This window comes from Embiotoca jacksoni, unplaced genomic scaffold, assembly GCF_022577435.1.
Source record: "Embiotoca jacksoni isolate LCO1_2020_lvr unplaced genomic scaffold, fEmbJac1.0.p SCAF_15, whole genome shotgun sequence".
NCBI lineage: Eukaryota > Metazoa > Chordata > Actinopteri > Embiotocidae > Embiotoca > Embiotoca jacksoni.
This window is the reverse complement of record NW_027185285.1, coordinates 4316084-4329717: the sequence shown is the minus strand read 5'-3', so window position 1 is coordinate 4329717 and position 13634 is coordinate 4316084.

The window sequence follows — 13634 nt, the reverse complement described above, 5'->3', positions numbered from 1 at the left end:
TTTCTCCCTCTCTAACACCCTGTGTGTAGTTTCTCATCTGCTTCTGAGGCTGTCAAATGTCATTTCGTTTCCAGCTTTCTTTGAAAACTGTATTTTATTTCTCGAGCCACCAATGGGAGGCGCTCACTGCCTTTAGGTGTATTGTATCAGGAGCTCCTGCCTGGACCCACAACCTTTTCTGCCAAATTCCATCAGCAGACTTGCAACTCTTCCAGGAGGCTAAAGGCATGCTGAAATCTGGAAAGTATTAAACAACCTGCTGGTGGAGGGGGACTGGGGAAGGGGTGGGGGGGGGGGGGGGGGGGGGGCAGTTGTTGAAGCAGAGAGAGAGGGAGAGAAAGATTGGGGGATGGGGGAGAAAAGGAATAGAATACGAAATTGTTCATATACCGCCCTTCTTGCCTGCATGGCTTTGCTCCCTCTCCCCTCCCACACACACACACAAATTAGTCTGTGAATCCCCCCTCCCCTCCCTTCCAGACCACTCCTCAAGCAGCTACAGCATTTTCTTTTATTTCTGCAGCAGCATTTCGCAACTCCATTTTCTTTTCTTTCTTTTTTTAATGGGTCATAAACAAACAGCCGTTTCTCCATGTAGTTGTGCACAGAGGGCGGGCGAGTGGGTGAGAGTGTATGTATGTATGTGTGTGTGTGTGTGTGTGTGTGTGTGTGTGGAGTTGTTTGCTTGCACACAACTGGAAGGCGAGTGTTCTGGTCAAAAAGCCCGAACTGTGTGTTTGTGGTTGGTAGCGAGAATGGAACTTTTTTTTTTTTTTTTTTTTTTTTTACGGCATCCGGACACCCTTTCCTGGACTTTGATACACATATCTCTGACCAGATTTGTCCAACAGGGCAGACTGTAAGGATGTATGGAATGTGAACTATGACAAGATAAGGTTTTTGAGCAAGATATGTCCTCACTCTGACTCAGAACTGATGATACACACACTGTTTATATGTAGATTTCTCTTTCTCAAATCTCAACAATTTTATCTTTACTTTTTCAAATGGTCCACATCTGCCTTCAGTTCAATCTGCCAAGTAACCAAACAAACAATGAAACTAACAAACACAATCATTCTGACCCTTTGTGTTCTCAAAGATAGGCTGAGTTATTCGTCTAGGAGAGCAAGACACAGCACTACGGATATTGGTGTCAACAGGAGCAGCGAACATAAACATTCCAGTACCCAGCGTTGACCTTTTAACCTCTAAAACCTGGATCTGCGGGACCGGCAGCAGGAGACCACACACGCATGGTGGGGGGAGGAGCAGGGAGGATGCAATACTTCTCCAGTGTCCTTGCCTTAAAGAGCTTCCGATACCTTTGCTGAAAACTGAAAAATTAGGCCATCCTCAAAACATCAGTGCAGTTTTCCCCTACAGGGATTTTTGCAGGGTCAAAATGTGGGTATGGTGTTCTCATATGGAAAAGTTATTCCAAAGGAAGCAGCTCCTGTCTCAATCGTTCTCTGCCGGTTGTTGTGCAACGAGCAGTTTCCTTTATAAATGTGGAGTTTGTGTCATAACCTCTTTGGAATTGTCTCATATCTTCCGTGTAAACTGTGTTTTTCCATCTGGCAGAACCACAATTGCAAAACCGTTCTTAAACTCAGCAGATTGAAGCCGTGTATTCAACAAAGTTTTACTGCTTATTTTGCTATGAAAGAAAAATCGAACAGCTGGAATAATAGGTTTTGATGTGTTTTTCCCTCGGTGTAATGATTTTGAAACTTCAATCATAAAATCAGCTTCCACCATGATGCTTCAGATGTGCTGACCCATTTTTCTGCATCCAGCATGGAGTTGCTAAAATGTGAACATGGAAGACACATTTTTTTGCCATAAGCATAGAAACAATGATTCATCCCCCTCATTTTCCATTCTTTCCCTCTGTCTGTGCAGCACTGTACTAACCCCGTCTCACTCTGCTGAGGAGTGTAGGTCCTGCAGCCATGTGCGTCCCCAGGAGGTCTGGCCTGGCCTGCACTCAGCCATGACCACAATAGATGGGGCTGGGGGCTCTGCTGCTCTCTACCCCCTCATCTCTGCCAGAGACTGCTTCCTTTCCAAGGCCTGTCTGTCCACGGCTGGTTGACACTGAAGGAAGGCGAGCCCTCTACATACCGTAACTCCTATAACCCTCCGTACACCCACACATATGTTGTCTGAAACATTTAAATTTCCACAAGATAAGCTTTTGGGAAATTGTTGATCAAATAACATTTATAAACATTGGGTTCCTTAAATTTAGAGATAATGGATTCCCGTATGTAGAAAAAAGTTCTTCTCGATTACTCTTTCGCTTCTCTCACGGCTGGAACAGTCAATTTATCAGTGAATTCCTGATTGATAAAAAGAGGCTTCAGATGTTGCTCACACAGTGGGGCTCCATCCTTGCCAACATAGACTTGGCGCCGTTCCTACAGAGGCTGCATGTCCACACAATACAGCCCTTGTTCGGTGGACACTGCATGCCCACAGTGGGGCAAAATACAAAGCTGACCAGGAAGTGAGGGATCACAAAGGGTCACCTCCCAAAAGCCAGCTTTAAACTTTGACCTTCTAGTCCTTCTTCAATTTAATCTTCCCTCTCTCCTGACATAATGAGTAATACAACTGCCACTCATTTACCACAAGGGCAGAAGGAGCTGAAGGACAGTCGGAGATTGATGCAGTGGCTCCATTTGCACAACACATTTCTTTTCATTCAACACCTCTTCTCCTCCACATTCTAAAGATATTTTTTAATATATATTAGCCATGAATGTACAAAGTAAATTTCCAACCATCTCTGCATTTCTCCAAACTAATTTGATCTTTTTACTTCCTCCATTGTGCTTTGAAATGAAAGTCTGATAGAGAAGATTTTGAAGTTTCAAATTTCTTATGAATAAGTGTCAAAAAGGATACCAAGTTATGCTCAGTAACTATATCACCTCAAAATACTTTTAACTTTACAGCTATACTGAAAGTAATTCTACGTATTCCTCATTCGCATCATGTTCAGGGCTCCGCATTCACAAAATACAGTCTCGTCTTCACGTGGGTCAACCTCAGTGGTTTCAGTGCACTCACTAATATCAGCACTACCAGAGCCAGCCAGACTTTCCATTACAGTCTATCACTTTCCTCTCTTCATGCAACTTTATACACAAGCTCCACTTCACTAGTGGAAACACTGCAACAGCTTAAAGGCTCATTCACTTTCTCCAAATCTCAATAGCATCATAAATCAGGGCGTGTCTGAAGATGGAAAACAACACCAGGGTGAAGAATCCCAGAGCTCCATGTGGAGAGATGACTTTAAAACACACTGTACTGGGTGTTGGTCCTCCATTTAACAACTCCGTCATCCAGTTTATGCTCCACTCCCTCTGGCCTTGGATCCCATAGGGCTGAGCTGGAGAGGAGAGGGGGAAAAGTCCAGCCGATGCTGGCTCTCCTCATCGTCCTACCAGCCAAGCTTTTACTCTCCTCCTCCGACTTCACGCAGCCTATCAGAGCTGACAGACCATAAACAGATGTTTTTTGTGTATTTGTGTGTATTCTGTTGGGTTGGGTTGACATGTGTTGGGGTTTATTTTATTTTCTCTGATTATTTAATGATTTAATCAAGCACAATTTACTTCAATAAAACATGATTGAAACTTTATTAAAACAAAACATTGAAGGTTCATCTTTTACAAGTTCAAAAATAGCATACCGACTGGAGGAGAGGATGATATGCAAAGTGACATGATGTTCATTATATTTTCTACTTCATGTTAAATTACAGAAATCACAGGAGAAGGCTGAACAGCTGGTATTCACGTTCACAAGCAGCCACCATCCTGCAGGCATGCATGCTATAAATGTAAGTGTTCACTCACATGCGGGATTAAAACTAGTGTCAAAAACAGCACTGCATAATTATTTGATGTTTTAAACAACCTTAACATTCTCACATCTGTCATAAGACATTTTCTTTCTGGGTGGATTTGGGCTTGAAATTTAAATCTATCTGCAGCGTTTATTCCAAACATAAACATTGAATGTGATGCTTTGCGTGCGATGTAGAGGCGTGTCTGGCTCTGAGCTCAGAAGATGCAGCTGAGCATAAGGCCATCTCTTGGATTTCCTGTATCAGACGAGTGCCTTTTGGCAGAGTACGTAGCATGGTAAAGCCTGGTTAAAGCCCTCTCCGCCCTCTCCATCTGTAGCCGTTTACTTTGATTGACAGCTCACTGCAATGCTCAAAGAAAGTTGTTCGAGATTCATCTCAAGCGAGGCACTGGCTCATTTGCACCACAGTCACCAAAAAAATGTCATGTTGACAGCAGAAACCTCAAACTTTATAGGAGTGGGGCTTGTGTACTGTACGTGTGTGTATTCAGGAATGCAAGAGTGCTTACGTGGTTGTTTGACCGACTTGGTGAGCAATAGAAAAGTTGGAGAAAATGTGAATCAGAGCCGTATGGAACAAATAGGGAAGGAATGGTTAAGTAATCATCCAAATCCCTTTTTTTTTTTTCACTATCCTCTTGCTGCATGCTCCAGCTGTGCTGCAGCTTTGGCCCAGTCAGGAAGTGTTGGAGGAGGAGTGTTTGGGGTGGAGGCAGGGTGAGGTCACAGTGCTGTTGGCCCCTGGGATGGGAGGAGAGGAGAGAGGAGACACTCGGCCCACTGTTACGGCTCTATCTGTCTATTCTTGAACTTACTGTTAACTGAGCCCTTCATCAGCCACATATGGTAAATGCAACGCGTTCCGGTGCACCACACAGTGCTGCCATTTTGAACACGATCAAACACTGACCCTCTCTTTTACATATGTACCCATGCATACACAGACGTGCACATTGAGAGTCACCCAAAGATCCGAAGGCATATTTAGAGACCACTGTGAGTGCCTGGCCCTGCATGTTTGGGATGCCTTAGGTGTGACCAGAGTGGCCTGGACTGTGTGTGTGTGTGTGTGTGTGTGTGTGTGTGTGTGTGTGTGTGTGTGTGTGTGTGTGTGTGTGTGTGTGTGTGTGTGTGTGTGTGTGTGCGTTATGGTTGCTCCAGCTGCCTGTCGTCTGCAGCCCGTCCCATCAGTTCTCACTGAAGGAGGAAAGCCAGCCAGCCAGTGACTCAAGCAGACACCAACTCTCTGTGACACACATGCACGCAGCGGAAAGGACACTCAATGGAAAGAACTGCAGACAGAATTTGGAATTTCCTGGTCACCAGCACTTTCACTGGGAAGTCAGTCATTGGTCATTTTCAGGCCTTTACTGATTATTTTGAAACAATTGTACATCGGTTACATAAAGTTAAATCCAATAATGAAACAGAAAGGCAGTTACCTTATTAGTCACAGCAATATTTAATGGTGAGAGGTGAAACAGAATTAGCATCACCGCAGAGTTTCCAGTTTTCCATGGAAGTTTCCAGTCATGCGTTGTGCAGTCATGCGTTGTGCGTTTTCAGAGAAAACGGTGCAGCTCATCTGGTGATTCTCAGGACTTGGCCGGCACGACCTACTCTCTCCTCCCACAACCATGTGTGTCGTTTTTACAGACTGGAGATCTACAAACCCAACCATGACCTCACAGAATTAAAGATTCTCCTTGGAAAACCCCCACATCCCCAAAGTGGCATTTTAGTTTGTCAGCTGCATTGTGATTGTGTGTGTAGCTTTCCATGTGTATGTGTGTGTAAGAAAGAGCAAGACAGAGGGAGATTTGGTTTGCAACTTTAAATATGTGTCTGCTTTCCACAAGCCCATATCTCTGTTGTTGTGTATATGGTCAACACATGTTTGTACTTGTGGTATTTATACTATACATTAGTTATTAAAAAGGACTGACATGTCTTGCATGCCCAGCTTTTTTAACAAGACTCAAGCCGAACTGTAGGCTCACTGTAATGAGTGCCGCGGTAATTGTTTTGAAAGGGTAACTTTATAATGGAAAAATATAAAAACAACCCCTGTTTTCAGTTAAGTCTTTCCATCCCATCCCCCCACAAGTCTGAAAAAAAATGGAGAGTTCAATCCAAGCTGCCATGCTATATTTTCTTCTCTGAGTTCACCCCTTCCTTGCACCATATGGCAAAGCACAGGATTTAATGTAATTTTTCCGGCTGCACATTTTAAACCTCCGTTTTTGGTCTTGGAAGACGGCTAAGGTCCTATTTATAGTCCTTCTTTTCCAAATTGTTTGTGAATGAAAAGAAAAAGTTAGAAAAAATGGTACGGCTATGAAAGTTATTGCTAAAATAGATAGATATTTACATGTATGTATATATTGTTGTTTCTCTTTGTTGCTCTGCTTGTTGTTCTCGACCACACCCATCTTTTTTTTTTGTCATGAAAGGGTGAAATTCCTTTCATAAAATAATTCAGCAGAACACATGTTTTGAAATACTCATAGGGAGGGCGGAACAGGCGAAGGTCTCATCTGGAATATGTAAAGCATAACAATACATCCCAATGTCTCTCGTCGCTCTTGATCAAGAGCGATACTCAGCTGGGATGAGAGTGGGTGGGTTCTGCTATGTCTTAGATTCTGCCAGAGTAGAACGGGCTAATGCTAAAGGCTATATAGACCAAGCTGTTTTTTCTGTGCCTTTTTTCATACACATAAAAAAAAATTGCTCTTTAGGAGGAGGAGGAAACTTTTTAGTTTGTCTAAAGGTTTGGTTAAAGCGATCAGCTAAAAAAAAAAAATCTGTGTTTAATGGGGATTTTGGACACATCTGTCATGATAAGTAAAGACTGCTGATTAGTTTATGCTCCGTATTTCACAGATATTATCCCACAATCAAACAACATGGCTGGTGCGGTGATACATTTTCCCCAGATTTTTCTTTGATAGAGTTTTAGTTTCTCTGGCTTTTCTGTTATGACAGTTATTAGTGCTTCTATTACCACATATTGTCTTCTGACTAATTTGAATCCATTTAGGTTTTCTACAGCTTTACTTTCTGTGAAACTTTAGCTTTTAAATAAATCTACCTGATACACGCAGCTGTATAAGCATTCAAAAACGTATTGCTGTCACATTATGAGATAGTTGAAAAATGTCAGCAAGAGAGAGGCAAGACCAGAAAAACATTCAAATCTGTGACCATTTTTTCCCAGCAGTTGTGGTTATAACTTAGGTGTTGAAGCGTTTCTTCAAAAGGCAGACTTATTTTGCACTGCAGAAGATAATCTACATTGGTCATGGTACAGTTGAGCTTTAACCAAGTACAAGTAAATGACAACTGTACCTGGCAAGCAGTCAATCAAATAGCACTGCAGTAGCAGGCAATTCGACCCATTTAGCACCAAATTTGTGCAATTGGCTTTTATTACCAAAGGCTGAAGCATGTGTGTCCACACTGGGACATTTGATATTGTGAGCAAAAGGCTGTCCCACCATACCAGCTTCATGAGCCAAGTGCAATTGAAGTACCCTTTCACAGGTATTCTCTCCCGCCAATGACCTTAAATTGTAGAGTAATGATATATAACAGCAGCAAGATGATATTTTCATGTCTTGCATTAATGTAGCATTATATTAATACTTGCTTCTCATCATCACTAAAACTAGGCTTCTTTATGTTGCCAGCAGGTAAGAATTTGCCCCACTTCCTCTAAATAACTACTGGCTCTACACATTACAAGTCATCAAAAGGCAGCAACAGGATAACCTGCTTGGGGCTCTGTGTGGCTTTGAGTTTAAGGTTAATGTTAACATGCTTTCATGATGCTCATAATGCTCATCAACAGTTGCCAATTAGCACTGAACACAAAGTATAGGCCAAAAAGTTTTCTTTATTTTTGCAGCATTTTTTTTGTCAGAAACCAAAGAATTTTAACAAAATATTTGACCTTATCATGTGAAAAATTATCAATTTATCAATTAATTATCAGGTGAAAAGGTCATGGATTAAAATTTGGACAAATAATTCTGAGGGTACCACAGATTTGAGTAACATGTTTTTTGGTACTGTTTCTCATAGTTATTGAGACAATTTACTCACAGTTACAAATGTGAACCTAAAGGTGACACGAGAGAAAATGTCAGCAGATTTCCAAAAGCATTAGGATTCATCCTCTGGGGACCCTAAATTAGTGTACAAGCTTATAATATGAACAAAAATGAGGGACCAACTGACCAACGGACTGATTTTGCTATCCCTCGAGTTATCTCATTTGCATAAAAAAAAGACATAGTCATCATGAATTTCTCTTAAATTATTTCTCGAAGTTCAAATTGAGCAGTAAAAATAATTTGGCTGTGAATTTGTGGATGTTTTCAAGTGTGTCTATCATGGATTTGAAGCACATGCTGGTTCACTGCTGTGTCTGCCAGAGTTTATCAGTCCATCCTCACCTCCTCCTTCACTCCACCACTGAGAGGAGCTGTCAGTGGGTTTGGCGAGGATCTTATGTAAGTGGCTGCTCTGGGCTGCGGGCCAGACTGATGCACACCGTTGAACACACACACACAACATCACTGCTCCAAGCCAGGCTTTACAGCAAGGCCACAGTTTCCTTTGGCCGGGTCACCATACAGTCACTAGGTTAGCCATCACATATGTCTGTGTATCACCACATTTTCCAGCATTTGATCATGCATGTTTTTCTCTAAATGCTGGGAGGAAACGAAAGCACCATAACGCCGTTATCAAGTAAGGTTTCCTGTATCAACAGCCAGATGACTCATAGCTTAAGCAGTACCTCTGATCTAGACTGAGATAAAAACTAAAGCTTGCTTCACAGCATGCTGAAAGAGGATCATATTCGTGTTTTTTTTTTTTTTCCGTTCGGTTTCTGTTTCACTGAAAACAACAGCAAACCTTTTTAGCTGTCCCAAGACTTAAAACCAGCTCAACTGTTTTGTACAAAGAATTTATAAGAATTAGTGCCAAGTGTAACCAGGTGTAAAAAAAAAACCCGGATGACTCAAGGATATCAGAGATGTACTCACCACCAGTAACCGTGTAAACACATCTCACCTCAGAAAGTAAATGACCTCAATGCAGGGTGTTTACATTGTCTTAGCATGACATGTGACTTCAGAAAGTGATCGGTGTATCATTTCTACAAATCTACAACAAATACACCCCTCACATAGTACACTATAATAGACAGTTAGAGTCAGCTCCTTGCAGGTACAAAAGCTATAAAGGACTGGAAACATTTTAGGGGAGAAAATATTTACTGGCATGCACCTTTCTTCGTCTGAAGTCTGAATTCTGAATTGGCAGCCTGTGAAGGAAGTGCTGCAATGTTAGCTGTCAAAGGAGCACAGATCCACTGCCTGGGAGACAGTGCACCAACAGGAATGAGAAAACTACTGATAACAGTAAGACAGGAATTATTTTCTTCTCTGGGAGTTGTCGGGGATTTTTCGCTGCAAATTTCAATGCAAATGAATCATGTGACCATGAGTGTTTGTTCAGACACATTTGAGAGTAATTAAAAATAACAAGCATGGAGTGTGTCGGATGCAGTTTCAATATTCATGCGTAGATAGCAGAGTTGTGAGAACTGTGTAGAAATGGGAGCAGGGCAATTCAAATTGAATTCTTTCATAGTTTTTTATTGCTTCATTCCAAACCCCTGAGGCCAGTATCACTCTGATTCCAAGCAACAGTTTGTATGCTGGTCTTGCCTGTTGGGATGTGTGTGCTGATGACATCGACTCCAACAGGAAGCCAGGGGCTAATGATTAGCACATGTTTAGGATCACTAGGGTGCCACAATCTGGAGTTCGTCATGCCGTATGTCTCTGATTTATTTGGCTGTTGTTTCTTCACAGGGAGGGACAGGCCCATTTCTGAAGGGAAAGAAACAAGGCCCTCACCCCTCTCAAACATCTTGGCCCGCTTTATCTGATTTAGCTCCCAGCCAATGGAGATCTTCAGCTCGGTCATGGTTTGTTTTGCAGTTTCAGAATTTAAAATGGTAGAGGTGAGACGGGGCATGTGCGTATGATCTAACGTGATCCCGTTTTGTTCTTGCACACGTTCCTGCATATTTCACACTCAGCACTTAGGTTTTTGTTCAACCTCTCAGATATAAGATACTCACATCGTGTGTTCGGGGCCTGGTCATATTTGAAACATATGAAGCCCGTCAAGGATCTCTGTGCATGTTTATGGTCTGTGTCAACATGCATTTTACTGTAAGTGTCACTGTGTTTTTACAGTTTAACATGGCCTTGCAAAGTGTTCAATCCTTTAGCATAGGTCTAGATCTGGAGGGCTCCTCTCCAGCTCCTGCGTGGTCTGTGGGATGTTATCTGATAGTCACTAAGTGGCGAAACACAAACACTAAGCCCGGCACAGGGAGGCCAGTGCAGTCCTGAAGATCGAGCTGCAGAAGGAAAACGAAATACACATCCTGGAAAGCAGAGTGCATCTGCGAAAGGAATGTCACTGTCTGTGGTTTCACAGTACACTGAAGGATGCATTTGACACTAAAGCCTGATCAAATCTGGCCACAGCATAGACAGCCCAAATTAAACAAAACTGTGACAAAAGCATGAGGTTCTGTGAGTAGCTCTGTGCAGAGCAGCATCCATTGTTTTCCAGCTGTGATGACCAGAAGATGCTTTTTTTTTTTTTTTTTTTTGTCAGGTTCTTCTGATAACATCTGACCAGAATGATGTCAGAGCTCCAGTGTTTCCTCCTATTTTGCTATAGAACGTCCATAGGTGAAGGGAGGTTCCTTCATTCCTTCATATTCCCACAAGTAAAATTTCCTGTCAAGCTGTCCCACCAAGACTTCCTCCAGGCAGCCAAGCCGGGGTCACGGCCAAAACCCAAACCTAATCCCTAATTGTCTCACTCTACACTCACTCCCACTTCTGCCATTGGAGATAGAGTCATCCAAAAGAGTCATTTAGCCACTCCTACAGGTGGAGCTCGGTGCTGTGTTGCAGGGCTGGGCTTGAACTCAGGCTGACTCATTCTATCAATAACAGCAGACCATTCAAGTTGTGCAGCTCATCACAAGTCTGAACTCGACTTTTGATATTGGCTTTTTGAAATGTGTTTTAAACACGAACTTGATTTCCATTGAGCCCAAAAATGAAAGTGAAAGTTGACGCTCACACGTGGCCTCTAGCACTGAAGACCGATTCAGAAACACTGGCGTAATTATAGATTCAAATATAAATCTTTGTAGCATTTTATTGCTGTTGACTTTAATGTCAAGCCAACAGCAACACAACATATTTTAACTGTAAGAATATCAGAAGAATTAGAAGACTCATGTCCACATGAGTTATTTACACTGCAGCTCGGGGTTGGATTGATTTCCTAAAAAACATGAAAACAGGAGTCACATTTCAATTTTTCATATCATTTCAATTTGGGTTTTTAATAAAAAAAAAACTGTGGATTCACCATGGGCAGCATGGTCTGGTTTTGGATCAGATGTTTTGCTTGAGGTACTGCTAAACAGGACTGTAGCTCTTTGTCACAAACAAGTGAGGCTTATTTAGGTTCAAGCTGAAGATATCCTGTCAACGTGCTCAAATCTGGTAATTTAACATTTTAGATAACCAAACTTTGTAAAATAGTAACTGCATCTTGGTGAATCCCTCAGTAAGGAAGGGTGTGTCAGTCTTAAATTTCAGCTGCAGCCTCGCCACAATAGCTGTGACTGTAGTTACTGGTGTTGAGCTGCTCCCGCCTGTTTGCTTTGTAATCCCTCACTTTGAAAAGGGGAGCTGTGTGTTTTTATTTAATGGGTTTGGGGTCGAAACGGTTTTGGATGGCTTCCAGAGTGCTATCAGCCATGTAACAGTGATGATAACTCATCAGGTTTGCAGTTGAGCTATCACTGAGAGAACAAAAAAAAATCAGTCAGAGAGACTGACAATATTTTTTTAAAGCTTCTCTCAATAACGGAGGATTTTTTTTTTTTCATACTGAGAATATTTACCACAAAACTTCAAACAAATTTACAAAAGATTCATTATAAAAGCAATATGTGCATGTAAATATTATTAAACAACTAACCACTGCATAATGATATGTTTACTACAGTCTCACAAATTATTAAATAAAATAAAGTAATAAAGAAAGGGTGTGGCCCTTTGTAGCTCATTTCGATGACGTTTCATTTGCGGAGGAATGCATTACAGATGATGTGTTGATTTTATGAGAGTTTACAACAACAACAGCAACATGTAACTTTATAATTTAAATTCTTGATTGCTGTTATTTCCTTAGATGTGTTTTTATACTCTGGTAGAATCTTTTTGCTATTCCACTCTGTTTTATGTCCACTTTCAAAGCATCAGTGCATGATTGTGTGTGAGTCCTCTCAGAGCTCAGAGGAGTGTTAGACCATTCACACCTGCTCCAGCTGGGCAGCCAGGTTCCTCTTCTCACCCTGCTGCTGCTGCCACCGCCTGCCTGCCCTCTGACCACTTGCACCAATTATATCTTCATAAACAACAGCACGTCCAGCTGAGTGGTCAGCTGGTTGTCAAAGAGCTCTCTCTCTCTCTCTCTCTCTGCCCCCGCCGCTCTGCCAGGACACACAGCGCTGCCTCGCCCGGCACCCCACAGAGAACCTGGGCAGCTGCCCACAGTTCATCCCTTTGTGTGTTTACAAACACAGACCACAGGAATCCACCTTATGGGCCAAAAACGGCAAGGGAGAGGAGGGAGAGGGAGCCAGAGCTATGTTCTCTGACTGCAGCAGCTGATCAGAATCACGTTTGGAGTGGGATGGTTTCAAGACAGCAATGTGTGCTTGAGCTTTTCTCGTTGTTGTCATTTACATTCTGGTTTGGTTTACAACTTTGTCACTTGCGAGGAAACGGCCTGAGACCGCAGTGTAATGAGGGATGCAGAGCCGTGGCGGCAGTCTTTGTCACTCACTCTTGAATCGTGTGTGTGTGTGTGTGTGTGTGTGTGTGTGTGTGTGTGTGTGTGTGTGGTGTGTGTGTGTGTGTGTGTGTGTGTGTGTGTGTGTGTGTGTGTGTGTGTGTGTGGACGGACATTCAAGCCGCTCCATCAATTTAGCATGATCGAAACTGCACCGTGTTAACTCCCTTTGGCACTGGACAAGCTCTCACTTCTCTCCACAGACACCGGAGTAAACAGGAGTCCTGCTTCACACACGCAGGCATACCGCAGGGCCTCCAGAGGGCCGGTCAGTTCACATGCAAACACACCCACATGCACACACCCCACATGGGTAAAGCACTGCTGGACATGTGTGTTTTATGAAGCTTAATGTTGATGTTGATGTTAATGTTGATCTGGAACAAGGTAAAAAAAAAAAGCATCCTGAATGTGCTGAAAGCTTTAGATCAAACAGAATTTCAGGTATGACGTGTAAAGAGTGTTCATTATGACCGCAGCGCACTCTATGGGATGCAGGATCTGCCTTTTATAGGGACTATAAAAACATAAAATGCTCTAACACGCGACTCGTAAAATGACCCGAGTATCAGAAGGAAATATGTCCTGCTTTCATTTTGATAGGTTATGTCATCGTGTTGTTTTTTTGTAAGTATGTGAGGCGTTTTCTGTTTTTTTCGGTCTAAATGTAGAAAAAGGCTATGTGGCTTAAGTTTTAATGCTTCAGGCTACAGTTTGCACAGTAATACCATAATATACTCCATACAATCCTCAAGACCTCAGTACAATCCCAG